The sequence below is a fragment of the Odocoileus virginianus genome, chromosome 9 (assembly GCF_023699985.2).
Source record: "Odocoileus virginianus isolate 20LAN1187 ecotype Illinois chromosome 9, Ovbor_1.2, whole genome shotgun sequence".
NCBI lineage: Eukaryota > Metazoa > Chordata > Mammalia > Artiodactyla > Cervidae > Odocoileus > Odocoileus virginianus.
This window is the reverse complement of record NC_069682.1, coordinates 14,432,945-14,450,320: the sequence shown is the minus strand read 5'-3', so window position 1 is coordinate 14,450,320 and position 17,376 is coordinate 14,432,945. Positions and strand designations below refer to the sequence as shown.

At 44.0% G+C, this 17,376-nt stretch overlaps 1 long non-coding RNA gene across 1 annotated transcript; it reads right to left on the bottom strand.

Moving 5' to 3' along the window:
- LOC139036555 (uncharacterized) lies at positions 1-9,165 on the bottom strand. Its single transcript, XR_011489343.1, has 2 exons — positions 9,079-9,165; positions 1-4,051 (listed from the first exon to the last, which is right to left on the bottom strand). It is a non-coding gene; the product is annotated as an uncharacterized lncRNA (long non-coding RNA).
- Positions 9,166-17,376: the final 8,211 nt, after the last annotated feature.

Sequence of the window (17,376 nt, the reverse complement as noted above, 5' to 3'; positions counted from 1 at the left end):
TAAAATATACATAAAATTTACTGTTTTGACTGTGGTAGTGTACAGTTCAGTGCCATTAAGTACATGCACAATGTTGTGCAACCATCACCATTCTCCATCTGCAGGGCTTTTCCATCATCCCAGACAGGACCTCTGTCCCCATTAATCTTTCCCTCTCATTCCCCAGCCCACACCCCAGGCACCCAGCACTCTGCTTGCTGCCTCTATGATTCTGATGACTCTAGGGACCTCACATAAATGAAATCACACAGTACCTGTCTTTTCGTGTCTGGCTCCTTTCATTTAGCACATTTTCAAGTTCACCCATGTCATAGCATGGACTAGAATTTCCTTCCTTTTTATCAGTTCAGTTTAGTCGCTCAGTCATGTCCAACTCTTTGCGACTCCGTGAATCACAGCACACCAGGCCTCCCTGTCCATCACAAACTCCCGGAGTTTACTCAAACTCATGCCCATCGAGTCGGTGATGCCATCCAGCCATCTCATCCTCTGTCGTCCCCTTCTCCTCCTGCCCCCAATCCCTCCCAGCATCAGGGTCGTTTCCAACGAGTTAACTTTCTGCATGAGGTGGCCAAAGTATTGGAGTTTCAGCTTCAGCATCAGTCCTTCCAATGAACATCCAGGATTTATCTCCTTTAGGATGGACTGGTTGGATCTCCTTGCAGTCCAAGGGACTCAAGAGTCTTCTCCAACACCATAGTTCAAAAGCATCAATTTTTCGGTGCTCAGCTTTCTTCACAGTCCAACTCTCACATCCATCCTTTTTATAGTTTGGTAATAATCCATTGTATGTATGTGTTCGACTCTTTTTGACCCCATAGACTGAAGCCCGCCAGGCTCCTCTGTCCATGGAATTTCCCAGGCAAGATGGTGTGAGTGCCATTTCCTTCTCCAGGGCATCTTCCTGACCCAGGGATCGAACCTGAGTGTCCTGCATTGGCAGGAGAATACTGCCACTGTGACACCTGAGAAGCCTCACTGTATGTATAGGCTACACTTTTTTTTAATCCATCCTTCTGTGGGACATTCTTCTAGGGACTTCCCTAGTGACTCAGATGGTAAAGAATCCGTCTGCAATGTGGGAGACCTGGGTTCGATCCCTGGGTTGGGAAGATCCCCTGGAGAAGGGAATGGCAACCCACTCCAGTATTCTTGCCTGGAAAATCCCATGGATAGAGGAGCCTGGCCAGCTACAGTCCCTGGGGTCGCAAAGAGTCAGACGCGACTGAATGACTTTCACTTCACTTCTGTGGATGGATGCTTAGGTTGTTTTCACACTTTGGCTATTGTGAATAATGCTGCAGTGAACTTGGGTGCAAAAAATTGAGTTCCTGCTTTCAATGATTTGGGGTGTATACCCAGGAGTGGAATTTCTGAATGGTATGGTGTGTCCATGTTTACTTTTTCCAGGAGCCACTATACTGTTTTCCACAGTGTCTGCACCGCTGTAGATTCTGACCAGCGATGTCTGTCTGAGGGTTTTAGTTTCTCCACATCTTCATCAACACCTGCTATTTTCTTTGTTGTCAACATTGTTTAATAATTAGAATTGAATCTTAAATAGAAAAATGAGACTGGTCTAATAATCAAAACATTAGGCAATTTTTACAATCTAGCCAATCTGATCACCAGTGTCCTGCTACTCTGTGGGAAATGGGAACTCCAGCGGAGAGCAGCTGGGGACAGATGCTGATAACGATGGAACCATTCCATGCTCACACCCTAACAAGGTGAGAATCTTCTGTAAACCAGTTACAGGCATAGAGTTCTTTTTCTTAAAATGCTTACTAGCTTTGAAAATGATTCATGTAAGAATACAGCAGCCCAAACATATTTACAGCCTTTTCCATTTCGCCTCCATTTGCTTCCTAAACCCTGGCTGTCCGGGTTCTGTTGCCACGGATGTTTGGAAGCTGTCTTTTCTGAGTTCTTATCCCAGCTTACAAGCATCTAGCAGCTTGGACCATCCATTAAATAGAAGTATTTTTTCCCAGAGTTGAGTCTGTAGCAGAGTTCACTCTTTTCTCCTTGGGCAAAGACATTCATCACCCTGGCCTCAAGTATGACTTCTGAGACCATGACCTGAACAGTCTCCACCTCTGGGTGTTATCCACTTTGTTGAACAAGCTGGTGCCTCCTCTGTGTAGTCAGGAGTCATGTTTTGAGTTGTCCGTCGGGCATCTCATTAAACTTAAATTCATTCATTCATCTGTCATCCCTACTGGGTTGTGAAAGGTAAGTCTCTCTCCTTAGGATGCTTGAGTTGGGAGAAGTATAAACCAAAAAAAAAAGTTAAATCATTCTGCATGATATAGAAACAGGAGTAATTCACTGGTATCTCAAGAAGGGAGTAGAGGTCTTGAAGAAAGCAGTGTAAGAGTCTAGAGGAATGGGGTTGAGGAGGGCTAGCTAGAAACATGGGAGAAAACCAGAGAGATGTGGATAGATGTGTGTGTAGACATTCTGTATGTGGGGGGTGATGGGACTTAGGGCAGCAACATCCAACATTGAATTTGAAGGGTTTGCACATCATGTGGTAATTCTCTCTGCTGCTCCCAAGCTGTGTAATATCGGCAGTGCTTTAGGGGAACAGAAGGGGTCACATTCCACGATTTCAGGACAGCAAGGATGGCTAGAGCAGGGCTGGGAGTAGTGGTGTCAGAGGACAGCAAGGAAGTTGGTGACCGTGTGCAGGAGAAGGAAAACCCCTTTGCTCTCAGATATTTTAGAGAAAAAGACAAAAATGTTCTAGATTCAGCTGTTGTGACTGCATTTCATTTTGATATTAAGTGAAACAGTGACCTCAACAAGAAGTTGGAGGCCAGGGAAATGCTTAGATTATAGAACCTTCATGAAAAAGAATTGACCTGGGGCACGAAGTGCCTGTTCTTCATACAAGCTAGCATCCTCATAGGACCAGCAACGTGTGTTTATCATGCCAAATGTTTGGCCCTTGTCTTTTGGGCTCATCATCTCTCAGATCCTGACCTTCTTTCTTAAACACTTTAAAAGACCTGGAGGGAATTCCTTGGTTTCCCAGTGGTTAGAACTCTGAGTTTCCACTACCAGGAGACCCAGGGAGCTAAGATCCTGCAAGCCATGTGGCATGGAAAAAAAAAAAAAAAAAAGGTCTGGAGCCTCTCTTGCTCACATTTCAGGAGTGTAAATAATAATAACCCTTACATCCTTATACCATTTCATGGTTAACAAAACTCATTCACTCACATTTAATCTTTTTAGAAGGTGTGATTATTCCCATTTTATAGATGAGGAAACTGAGGCTCAGAAGCATTCGGTGACTTTGTTCAATCTCACTCGAATAGTAAGTGGCAAAGTGGCCATTCTAATCCACTGCTCTCTGCTTTTCACCAGAGCTGCTGTTCCTGAGTCTGTGTTGACTGGGTATAGCAGTACTTTTTCCATGTATTTTCTCTCTATAAAGCCAATCAAGGGATTTGTGCTCATACTGTTGACTATTTTCAAGGTTATTAAATTACTGTTGGGGGAAAATATAAAATTTTTTTAATAAGAGTTTCAGGAATAGTCAGACTTTAGAAATGTGGAAATCTCATTAGAAATCTAGAAGTCTCATCTTATTAAACATTCATCTGAGTGGAATCAGCTGAGGAAATACTATGGGAAGGCTATGGGGATGGCAAAAAATAGAATTTGTGTTTCAGCTAAAGGTTGAGAACTACATAAAAATCCATTATTTCAATGGAATGCACCAAAATATTTTCCCAAAGCATTCCACAATTACTGAATGCCAAATACAAAGTACTACTACAGACTTGTGAAAAGATTCTGTGCTTTCATAAATCAAATAAATCTAAAGCAATAATTCCACGAGTAAGGATAATGTACTTAAAGCAGCATCTCCTCCAACACAGACCAAAGGCTTCATTCAAGCAAAACCGCAGAAACTACAAGGAGTTAAGGCTATGGACTTACCTGTAGACATCATTGTTTTGGCCATCATCACATCTTCCTTTGGTTTTATTTGAAATCCTTTAGCCCGACTGACAGGGGTCACAGAAACAGACTCAAGACCCTGTAGGTGAGGGGCAGAGCTGGTCAGAGAGGAGACGTAGTCTACTTCCTACTGACCACCCCCGCCCCAACCTGGGCAGGACAGATGGTCCATCCTGCAAGACCTGTATTATGGTTGGGGAATAATTACTCCCAACAGGGAATCTAGACATCCCCATTTTCCAACAGCTGTTTGAGAGTAGCAGGGTTAATTGATAACACAAATGTCTCCGTGATAGGTTTTGAGTTTTGTCTTCCATCAGCTCATTTCCCACATTTACTAAAAATACAGCAAAATTAACTTAATTTTCATTGGCTTTCCCTTCCCTTCATCTCCTGGGACAATGTGCTTATGAGCTCTGAAGAGGAACAGGCCTGCCTAGATTCATAAATTGCATCGTTGAAGCAATTGAGGTCTGACTCTAGAGCCAAATGCAATATACTCGTAAGGTTGTCTGATTTCATCAGCAGAGAGCATGACAGATAACAAGCCTCTCTGACTCATATTGTATTAAAGTGTCCTGTTAAGAAATTCCAAATGTCTGAGACATTTCTAAGAGGGCCACATAATTTTTCCTTTGATAAATGCATTTACTAAAAGATGTACTTAAATTGTAAGCTCCTCTGGTGCATTAAGAATATTCAAGTTACATATAAGACTATGTCTGCAGCTTAAGCTATATCTGCAGCTCTGGTCTTAGAGCAGTTTTTATACCTCATCCTCAAAATACTTTTCAGATACCAATTCATTAACTAGATGACATTTTATATTCCATTTTCAGAAGAAGAAACTGAGGCTTCCAGAAAACCTGCAGAAGGATATGGTTTCTGCTCCCCCATCTGTAGTTTTCTTCAATAAAAGACCTTTGCAAATTCAGGGACACTGCCCAGCAGGTAGAGTGATTATAAAAGCAGGGTGTTTTTACAATAGGGGTAGCTCAGTGGTAAAGAATCTGCCTGCAATGCAGGAGACACAGGTTCCATCCCTGGGTTGGGAAGATCCCCTGGAGGAAGAAATGGCAACCCACTCCAGTATTCTTGCCTGGAAAATCCCATAGACAGAGGAGCCTGGTGGGCTACAGTTCATGGGGTCACAAAGAGTCAGACATGACTAAACAACTATATAACAAATTATTACAGTAAGGCAGTAGTAGAAAACCACACTATGATTTTTGGCAAAATTGCTTTCAGACAGTTGAAGAAAGCCATAAGCATTGGAATAGAGGGATAAAAGGCTATTTAAATGTATGTAAAAAAATAAAGCATTTGTCCTCTGGCCCAGTGAAGGGTGGGAGTGGCATTGCCTGGACATCTTTAAATAAGTAAAAAAGTATCTAGTAACTAGAACTGCAGGATCCATGCGTGCCAAGGCTGTGTGTCATTTCTGCGCCAGCCTGTGGGCCCACCACCCCCTGGGGTCTGATCACTATCTCCTGGGCACGGTTTGCTATCTGAAGGCCTTCCATTTCACCAGGGCTTGCCTCCAGGAGCAGCGTACGCAGTCCTGCGGGGACAGAGCCTTCTTGGCAGCCATTTCAAGAATGTGAAGTGATGACCCAGTTCCCTTAAGAAATAAACTGGGAGGAGACCATGGATGAGGGGTGGAGGCGGAAGGCCTGGGGCTCATCAAATCCCCCCAGACATCAGAGACCCACCCTTCTCCCCTGGTTTGGCTCATGAGGCACATGTCCACACATTTTTTCACGGGAGGTCAGAATGGAACCTGCTGCTCATGTCAAGATGTTGAGGTCAGGGGCTTCCTTGATGGCTAAGTGGTAAAGAATCCACCTGCCAATGCAGGAGACACAGGTTCAATCCCTGGTCCAGGAAGATCCCACATGCCGCCGTACAGCTAAACCCATGTGCCACAACTACCGAGCCTATGCTCTAGAACCCAGGAGCCATAACTACTGAGCCCATGTGCCACAACCACTGAAGCCCAAACACTCTGGAGATTGTGCTCCACAACAAGAGAAGCTGCTGCAATGAGAAGCTCATGCACCAAAACTAGAGAGTAGCCCTTACTCTCTGCAACTAGAGAAAAGCCCTCACAGCAACAAAGACCTAGCACAGTCAAATAAATAAAGTCGTATTAAAAACAAAATGCTGAAGTCACTTACTCATTATGAAGCCATTGAATGGTCTCTTTTTTTTTTCTTTTTCACAAGTGGGACTGAACCACCAAGCTTGATGCAACAGAACTTGGGGATCTACTGTAATAATGACTCAGTTCTTTTGTGGCTAATAAGCAGACAAGTCTGAGTGAAGCCCCAGTTGGTGAGGTGTGACTGTTGCTGATAAAGGTTCCTGCTCACACATGCCAAGCTTAGGCCCACCTTCTCAGCTGCATTCCCAAATTCATCATCATATGCTTCCCACCCCCAAATTCCCTCTTCACTGGATCCTTGCTGCTTCTGTGGCCTGAATTCTTCCTGACCTGCACCCCCATCTGCCGGTTTGCTCTCATCCTGGCTCCTTAAAGATCTTGCTGGTCCTTGAAGCTCACAGCTTGAGTGCTGCTTCTTCATGGAGATTTCCTGTGTGTCCCCCAAAACTCCCACCTCCTCCTCTCTCTTTTGTTTTTGCCTTAAATATATATTTCTTTCTTTAAATTGAAGTATAGTTGATATACAATATTTTGTTAGTTTCTGGTGTACAGCAAACTGATTTGGAGGCATGTATATATAAAACTAGAGAGTAGGATTTCTATATATACATATATTGAATTGATATATATATACCAATCCTAAGGGAAATCAACACTGAATATTCATTGGAAGGACTGATGCTGAAGCTGAAGCTCCAATACTTTGGCTACCTGGTGCAAAGAGCCAACTCATTGGAAAAGACCCTGATGCTGGGAAAGATTGAGGGCAGGAAGAAAAGGGGACAAAAGAGGATGAGATGGTAGGATGGCATCACCGATTCAATGGACAGGAATTTGAGCAAACTCGAAGTGATAGTGAAGGACAGGGAAGCCTGGTATGCTACAGTCCATGGGATCACCAAGAGTTGGACACAACTGAGTGATTGAACAGCAACAACAATATTATTTTTCAGATCATTTTCCAGTATAGTTTATTATAAGATATTGAATATAATTCCCTGTGCTATACAGTTGATCCTTGTTTGTTTATCTATTTTATGTATAGTACTGTGTATCTGTTAATCCCATACTCCTAATTTATCACCCCCCCACCAAACTTTTGTAACTGTAAGCTTGTTTTCTGTCTGTGAGTTTGTTTCTGTTCTGTAAATTAGTTCATCTGCATCACAGTTTAGACTCTACATATAAGTAATATCATATGATATTTGTTTTTCTCTGTCTGAGTTACTTCACTTAGTATGATGATCTCTAGGTCCAAATGGAAAATGGCATTATTTCTTTCTTTTTTATGGCTGAATAATATTCTGTGGATATATATACACCACATTTTCTTGACCCATTCATCTCTGGATGGACATTTAGGTTTGTTCCCATGTCTTGGCTATTGTAAATAGTGCTGCTCTGATCACTGGGATGCATGTATCTTTTCAAGTTATAGTTTTTCTTTTTTTTTAGCTACATGCCTAGGAGTGGGATTATTGGATCATATGGTAATTCTATTTTTTTTCTTTTTTTAAAGAACTGCCATCTCTTTTTCTCTTTTTATAGTGCTTGAAACATTTTGTCTGGCGGCGTGGTTGTCTCTACATCAGCCTAACTGAGCAGGCACAAGGCCCAGGAGAGGGAGGCCAACCTGGAGCCTGAAGGACCGCTCTGAAGTGACAAGAGCTAAAGTGCACTGTTCTAGATTAGGGAGGAAGGCTCTGGGGCTCAGGGGGTGGAGGTGGAGAAGTGCAGACAATTGTAGGCCAGGCTGGATTAAGACAGTAGTAAACAACCCATTCAACCTCTGCTCCCAGCTTCAGCTCCCTCACTCACCCATCCATTGCACAACTGCCTAACTTGTTTCTCATGACTCAGGCCTTGACCACCCAGGGTCTTATCATGTCTCTCAGGAATATATGCAATGTAGTGGGGGACCCCTGAAGATGGCACAATATCTGTTCCTCCCCCAGTGATCTCCATTGGTAGAGTTTCATGACAATGGTGGAGAAAGCATTTGGAGTAAAGGCCTTTCCTAGGTGGCCTTCAGATTATATCACTTCGGGGACTGCCAGCTATTTCTACTCTTAAGGCTTCCCTGGATAAAGAAGGAAAAAATTTTAAAAAAAAGATATGGACTGTGGGATACAAAACTGAGTTAAAAAATTGAACAAAATCTTCAATGTGGCATCCCCAGGTGGAGTCCTATGTCTTACTCATTCTCAGATATTGATTCCTCTCTTTTTTTACTTTAGTCCCTTAAAACAATCAACAGAGACTTCCTTGTAATCCAGTGGCTAAGACTTCAAACTCCCAGTGCAGGCGGCCCAGGTTCAATCCCTGGTCAGGGAACTAGACCCCTCATGCCACCTCTAAAGAGGTCGAATGCCACAATTAAAGACTTCCCATGCCACAACTAAGACCTGCCAAATTAACTAATTAATTAAAAAGAAAAAACAACCAACCTCAAAACATAACTGAACATGGGCCAGTATTGAAGGTTTTCCTGTTGAGTGGGCTCAATTCTTTCCCCAAAAGTGGGTTATTTTACTACTTAGTGCCTTGATTTTCCATGTGCAGAACTGTTGGTCATGCTAGCCATTGCCTCCTTGCTCAAAATGCCATCAGGGACATTCAAGCTGAAAAAAAGATTTAGGTTCTCAGTAAATATTTGTTAAATCTCTTGCTCCAACCTACTTACTAGAAGCGAGAAATACAGTGACCTAGACCTAAGTTCCCGTTTTTAATTTTTCAACTTGGAGGAAACTTATTGTTTTTTATGGAAAAAAATTCACTTGGTTCATTAAAGTGTTATAATTTTCTTTTTAATAATAGGTCTGTAAGAGATAGAAATGTCCCCAAATTGTGGAAAGTATGACTTCTCATCGCACTATAATTCTGATAATTATAGCTAACAGCTGCTCATTTAGTTGGTATCACTTGGGAGAACTGAGACTTACCTCTTCATTGTCCTCACTATTATAGTTCATGTTTTGATAGAATCTCTTCAAAATCCATTAAATATCCTTTTATCTTCCTAAACACTGGATATGTAACACAGTGCTACCTAGTCATCTGGGTTGCTCTGCACCATCTCCCCCAACCCGTTACCAGACAACAGCTGGGCAGTTTGGGCGGAGACTGGGGGCGGGGCAGGGACCATTAGTAGTCCTGTCATTGGTCTGGCACCAGAGTGGGCCCCTCCCCCAAGCAACCAACTGTCAATGAGCGACCGTTAGTGGTCTCGCTCAGCCATTGGTCAGCACCGTTATGGCCCCTCCCCCAAGCAAGCAACAGTCAGTGAGCTACCGTTAGCGGTCCAGCTCAGCAAAGGGTCATTGGAGTGGTGCTCGGGGGAGTGGTGGTCGTCAGGCGGGAGAGTGAGGTAAGAGGCGGATCCTGGGCCTCTCCCAGGGGCCCTCCAGCTCATCTGGCCTCAGGTCGGCAGATGAACTGAGGGGCCCAGGAAACAGGTTGGGGGCCGTGTCCTGCAGGCTCCAGAGCCCTCATCAGCTGCCACCCACTGGCCAGGCCCAGGCCTTGAGGTGACCCTCTCCCCCACCTCTGTGACCTCATGGCAGCGGCCGTCTGCCGGGGTCACCGTCTGCGGAACCTGCCCTTCCTTCACCTGCCATACAGGCAGCCTGAGGGGCCTGAGCTCTGGTTGCATCCCGCAAGCCTGTTTTTCTCAGGGGTGACGGCTGGACCGGGTCTGGAGACCTGGCCCTGAGGGAGCCCTCAGCTGAGATCTGCGCCTCTCAGCCAGGACTGGACCTCAGAGGGTGACGGTTCTCCCTGGGGACTGTGTCCTTTCTTGTCAGAACAGAGAATAATATTCATTTGGTGGAGGTTTGTAGGAGCATCATTCCTTGACTGTGACCTGACCTCAGGAACACAGGCTCTGCCACCAAAATGTTTGCAACAACTCACTCGCCCCTCCCTCCCCTTCCCTAGAAAAGGGCTTTGCTGAGAGTTCCCAGGGACTTTGGGGTTTGGGGGGGCTTGAGCCATCCATCTCCTTGTGTGGCCCTACAGTAAACCTTTCTCTGCTCCAAACTCTGACGCTTTGGTGTCGTTTGGCCTCACTGTGCATTGGGTACACAGACTGGTGTTTCGGTAACAGATAGTTTAGAAGTGTCATTCCTTCAGGTTGTCATACCATTCCTGTCACACTGAGGTATAATCGGGGTGTCATTGGTGAGCCACTGTGTTGGCTCTGACCTACATGGGTTGGGAGCACTTTGGTGAAAGGGTACAGTGGACATTTGTGAACACCATCCCAGCTTGCATCACTGCCTTTTCAGTCCCTGAGTTCTTTTTTTAAAAAATTTATTTTTTGAAGTATAGTTGATTTACAATGTTGTGTCAACTTCTGCTGTCTAGCACAGTGATTCAGCTGTGCAAATATATATATGTACACACACACACGCATATACATTCTTTTTCCTATTCTTTTCTGTTATGGTTTATCACAGGATATTGACTATAGTTCCCTGTGCTATACAAGTAGAACCTGTTTATTCATTCTACATATAATAGTTTGCTTCTACCAACCCCAGAAACCCAATCCATCCCTCCCCTATCCTCCCCTTCCTTGCTGAACACGAGTTTGGTCCTCTATGTCTGTGAGTTTGTTTCTGCTTCATAGATGGGTTCATTTGTGTTATATTTTAGATCCCACATATAAGTGATATATCATATGGTATTTGGCTTTCTCTTTCTGACTTACTTCACTTTGCATGATAATCTCTAGATTCAGCCATATGGCTGCAAATGGTGGTATTATTTCATTCTTTTTTATGGCTGAGTAATATTCCATTGTATATATGTACCACATTTTCTTCATCCATTCTCTGTGGATGGACATTTAGATTGCTTTCATGTCTTGTCTATTGTGAATAGTGCTGCTATGAACATCGGGGTACATGTATCTGCCTATGAATTTTTAAAATTGGGACTTTATATGATAAATTTCCTCATTGTTTAAGCCACTCTGAGTCAGCCTTTCTGCTATTTATGTCAAAGAGAGTTCTAACTGACTGATAATGGAAAAGAATTTAGTACTTGACAGAAAATCTATGTTGTTACTTTAGAAGATATCACTGGTACACTTCATGGAAGTACATGGATGTGCACTTATTCTTTAAATTGTACATATGCATTATGTTCATTTTTTTATATATGACATTTCACTATCAAAAAGAAAATAGTTGATATCATTATCCACCCAAGCAGGCAGAATAACCAATAGCATTCATTCAAAAAATATTTATTGAATGTCTATTATTTGTCAGATACATTCTAAGTCTTAGGGATATGGTTGGGGAACAAGAGAAAAATCCCCATTCAAACCCAGAGGATCTATAGGAATGTCAGGGAATGATGTGTGCTATGAAGGAAAGTAAAGAAGGTTAAGGGAGGCACAAAGAAGTGCTGTCATTTTAGGCAGTGTGGCTGGGAAGTCCTCTCTGATGAGATAACATGAACAGAGACCTGAAGAAGTGAGGGTGAGCCTTGCAGATACTGGGGGATTCAGAAAGAGCTCTCTATGCATGGGAGCAGTGTGTGCAAAGGTCCTGAGGTAGGAGTGAGCTCGGAGCACTCTGGACACAGCATGGAAGCAGGTGGGCTGGGGTGCAGGGAGTAGAGAAGTGGGCATCAGAAAGGGATCCAGGGACTTCCCTGGTGGGCTAGTGGTAGCTGCTGCTGCTGCTGCTAAGTCGCTTCAGTCGTGTCCGACTCTGTGCGACCCCATAGACGGCAGCCCAACAGGCTCCTCTGTCCCTGGGATTCTCCAGGCAAGAACACTGGAGTGGGTTGCCATTTTCTTCTCCAATGCATGAAAGTGAAAAGTGAAAATGAAGTCGCTCAGTCGTGTCTGACTCTTAGTGACCTCATGGACTGTAGCCCACCAGGCTCCTCCGTCCATGGGATTTCCCAGGCAAGAGTGCTGGAGTGGGGTGCCATTGCCTTCTCCAGGTCTAGTGGTTAGGACTCTGCAATTCCACTTCAGGGGAAAGGGGTTCCATCCCTGGTCAGAAAAATAAGATAATAAGATGCCATGTGGTATGCCTCCACGTCCGCAAAAACAAAAGGCAGCCAGGAAATCCAGCAATGACAAGGACTTTGATTACCTCAGAGAGAGATGTAGTCTGTTGGGAGGATTATGAAGGAATATTAGGACCCGAATCAGTATTCAAAAAAATCACTGTTGGGATTTGAGACAAACAGTCTGTAGAGACTAAGGACATGGGGGCTCTGATGCTGCTTGCAAAAGCTTGCAAAAAGCACTGACCTGAAAGAGAAGAACACACAGGTTATTGCATTTCATGTTTTGTCCCCAGAGTCATTCTGCAGGATGCCCTTCCCACTGATGAATAGGGAGCCTGTCAACACAGCTGGAGTGGTGCCTGTGACTTTGCAGAATGTGGGAGTGCCTGCCCTGGGTGTTGGGTAGCCTCTGACCTGGAGGCAGCCCTGGGAAGCCAAAGCAGCAGTGAGCATGAACCTCATGATCCTGCTGGACCCCGGGCTCTGCTTCTTCTCTTCTGTCCAACACATCTGTACTTTAGCCCATGGGCTGGTTCTATGTAACATGATTTCAAAATGAATATTTAACATAATGTTCTAGGAGTTGAAATTTAAAATGCTCACTTAACCTAACCAGATTTTTTCTATGTTTTCCAAAAGGGAGAGGGTAAAGAGAAGAGGTTTGAAAGAGCATTAATAACTCTCCAGATGATCTCTGAATACTCTTTCTATGGAAGGATTAAAGGTTTCTTTGAGGCCACAGGCCAAAATGCCCCCCTGTGGCGTTGCATTCAAATTAACTAATGAGATAAGCCTTCTATTTTAGTTTCCTGTCTTGGGTTATAATTGCTGCTGCAACTTCACTCATCATTTCCTGCAGGTTTTCCTTCTCTGGCTGTGATAAATATTAATGCCTTTAATTTTTCATTCCTCCCTTGGGCCTGGAATTCTGTGAAAAGTGAGATTTTCTTGTTCTTGAGGCTTTTTCAGTGATGAGCAATTTTCATTTTTTGTAAAAGATTCTCTTAGGTTAGTTTTAAATTTAGACCTGCACTTTGGTTTTCTTTGACTGTTTTAAAAAGACAGAGAAGCCTATAGCAGCCAGAGCTGAATTCAAGGATTTGAAGCTCATCATAGTTTCTTTTTCATTTTTTTCTCTTGAGAGAGTCCTTCACCTGGGTTGTCAGTTCCCTGTGATTCTAAACAGCGTTCTGTGTGTATAGGAGCATGTCCTTTACTTTGCCCAGATACAAATGTCATATGTTTCATCAGGTTTTCAAAATATTCTTACTAAAATAAATTTAAAACATTCAGAATCCTTGCTTAATTAACCATTCCGGGGAGTATTGCTTTGGGCAAATCTAGTGACTAATCCTTAAGATATGTGGAAGCAAACATAATCATATCTTCTAGAGACTGTAGGGAAAGGCTCTCTCCTCCCTTAGAACCACAGGGCATTTGAATTAAAGATGACTTCCACTTCCCCACTCCTCCTGCACTGCACAGATGCAGAAATGGATTTCTCAGATCTCACAGCTCTAAAGCAGCAGAGCTGGGATGTGGGATTCTGTTTATAATCATAAGCAAGGTGACACCCTAGCACTCTGCCTTCCAGACTCTTCTCTCTCTATTAGGACACACTAGCTTATTCCCTCCAATGTCGGCAATTTCATTCCAAGTACCTAAGTAACATTTAGTAATGGACAAGAAACCTAACAAACCACACAAAGGGTCTGAATGTCATAAACCTGAGAAGTTTCCTGACCAGGGGTTGAACCTGTCTGTGCTCCCTACAAAGGAAGCACTGAGTCTTAACCACTGGATTGCCAGGGAAGTCCTAGAAATCATTTCTTGTCCTTTGCAGCCTACAGAAAATAGCCCTGTGCTTATCATGGGCTCCAGCCATTGCATTGTTGGTTATCTCTTTGTATCCATGTTCCCCATCTCCCCTGGGATTTTGGGGGCCCTGAAGATAAGGACCTTATTATGAATGCTTTTCTGTCCAAGAGGATGTGGCACACAGGCCTGAGCACTATTTGTACATTCCATTGCACATTTAAGGGCTTGTCTAGGTTTTCACTCTGGATCATTATTCTTAAGCTCAGTGCCTTCAAGGGTGGGGCAGATAATGAAGCACAAGTGTAGAACCGCCCGGACCCTGGAAACAACAGAAAACCAGGACGTTCTCGCTGCATCACAAACATTTGACAAAATACTTCTGAGGCCAGACTTCCAGCTATTATGGCATGTAAAGGTCAGTAAATCCTCTCCTCTGCAAACAGCATGAAACTGGACAAAAAATTGAGAAGCATTTACTCATGAAAAATAAATAGAGCTTCAGGCAAGAACAGCAGGGTCTGCAGCCTCTGTGTCTGCCTCCATCCCAGCCCTCTTCCCAGTTCTGGTCGAAATTTTATCAGCAAGGGATTGACCAGAAAAAAAGATCAAGTTCACTGCCAAAGGGTCAAATCAAAGTTGGGCAATGGGTAGAAACCTGCAGCATTGACAATAACAGGAGAAATTGGCAGGAGACAAATGGGGAAAACTCCCATCTCTGCAAGTTTGAGAATGTCTCCTGATTGGGGTAGGTGGTGAGCCAGCTACAAATTTAACAGAAAATCTTGGAATGGGAGTGCCAAAGGGTTGAAATGGACTCCCCACACATCCCTGCCGTCTGGGAAACTGTGCATGTGTGCAGGAGGGACATAGGAAGTGCTCCGTGTATGTCGAATCCATGAGTGCTCATTGCCATATGCAGTATAGCTGTGAGTTGCTATAATCGCTTTTCAGAACAATACAGGGTGTAAATAAATATATTAATTAAAAGCTGTATTATTAAATAATATATGTTGGGAGAGGGCTCAGGAGAAAAGAGCCATTAAAGACGTGGGAGCAAATCCAGGGAGAAGCGATGGACATGGTAACAGACAAAGCATTTGCTTACCTGGAAAAGCTCTTTTCCTGACACCCTAAATATACAGGCCTGACTCTTGGTGCTTTTCTCAGTGCAGGCTGGCTCCTTCATGTTGTTTAAATCTTGCTTGGGAGGAAAACACTGTGCTTAACACAGTGTTGCAATGAGAAAATTCAGTATAAATGTGTGTTGTTAGGAATGGTATAATAAGGTCTTAAAGACATTCCTGCCTTGATCCAGATTTCATGGCTCCATATCATTTTGCCAGGAATGATGAAGACCCAAATGTTAAGACACCTCCTCCATTGCCCACTCTTGATCTGTAACTTCCCTAGGGAACACAATAAAGCCCAGTAGACCAGAGGTTTGCTCAGAATTTGGGGCTGATTCAGCCTGGTTCTTGGGCAGAAGACTGGCTCCATGTGTGCTCTGCTGCTTGGGGCTTGTGAGACCAAGAAAGGCCTTTTCTTGAGGCTGGAACAGAGCCCAGAAATATGTGAACATTTGGGTGTGTTGGGCTGGCATGAGTGACTGATGATCCCCAAAGACACCCCACTTCCTTCCTCAGGGTACAGTGGCTTCTATTTACAAGGAGGCAATGAATCCCTAGGAGAAGAGACACCCAGCAAATATCTGGTGGAAAACATCCAGCCAGGTTCCTAAAGTGCAGTCCTCCCAGGGCCTTGCAGCTATTGGGTGCCTCATCCTACCATACTCAGGTTCCCAAGAGGTACCCCAGGAGGCCAGCAACACTATATTTGTACTCTCAGCCCTTTTCAGTGAACCACCAAGATGCTTCTTGGACCTGAGGGGCTAGCCCCTTCCTTCTGAGGAGTGAGGTAATGTGGCGGGTGGTTACAGAGTAGCAGGGGTGTATACAACAGTAAACCACCACTTGTGCCTGTGGGGAAGGTCCTCTCCCTAGAGCTTTCCTTTTGATTTTCTTCCACTGCTCCTGAAGTCTAGCCAGGGTCCAACCTCATGCCTCTGTACACAATTCTGAGTTTCAGATATCTAAAGTCGGGGACCTGCCTCCTACAATGTTGTGCTCAGAAAGTGGAAAGGAGGGACTTTGCTGGAGATCGAGTGGTTAGGACTCCACACTTTCACTGCAAGAGGTATGGGTTCAGACCTTGTCACGGAACTAACATCCCACATGCCACATGGTGAGGCCAGAAAAATAAATAAATAAAAAATAAACTCAAGTAAGGATCTAACAAAAAAGTGGAAGGGATAAGTAGAGAGGTCAGCAGGCACATTTTCTCACTGGCAGTAAAATTCTCTGAGAGGATGCCAAGGGCAATATAAACCCAGCCCGACCAAGAAATCAAAGCATCATTTAAAAAGCAAACAAGCTTCATGGGCAAGGATTTCTACTCCCTTGTTAAAGGCAACTTTAGGACTAGACAAAACAAACAGCAGTGGAGGAGGGTTATTAAATGCGAACTTGTGTGTGCTGTACAGAAATATTTTCTACTTGATCACTCGGTCTGTCTCTCTCCCCCTCTTGATATTCTGTATAAGGATCAACAGAGGAACTTGTTAAATTTGCAAATACCTGCATTCCTCCAAACCCTGAGGTTCTGCTTCAGCAGGTCTGGTATGAAACATTCCAGGTGATTCTAATATGCATGGCCCTAGGAGGAAATTCTGACAATCATTGATGATTGTTTCTGAGCTACCAAGAGGCTCAGACCTACCGTCTGGTAGTTCAAACGGTAAAGCGTCTGCCTATATCGCGGGAGACCTGGGTTCGATCCCTGGGTTGGGAAGATCCCCTGGAGAAGGAAATGGCAACCCACTCCAGTATTCATGCCTGGAAAATCCCATGGACTGAGGAGCCTGGTGGGCTACAGTCCATGGGGTCGCAAAGAGTCGGACACGACTGAGCGACTTCACTTCACTTCACTTCTGAGTTACCAAAGTGAAGACAGCTTTAGTCCACTCTTGAACACTCTAACGAGTGGGACCCTCATACTTCTTTTGATTTCCTGCAGTGCCTCTCTCTACAAAATTTTATTAGGTGCATAGTAGTTCTCTAATAAAAAAAATTATTTTGTTATACAGCATCATGTTATATAATGCTGACTCTAAACATGTTGAATCCAGTGCCTTTTGCATGTAGCAGTCTAGTTTTCCCAATTAGGCTTCCCTGGTGGCTCTGGTGGTAAAGAATCTGCCTGCAATGCAGGAGACCTGGGTTCAATCCCTGGGTTGGGAAGATCCCATGGAGAAGGGAATGGCAACCCGCTCCAGTATTCTTGCCTGTAGAATTCCATGAACAGAGAGCCTTATGGGCTACAGTCTTTAGAGT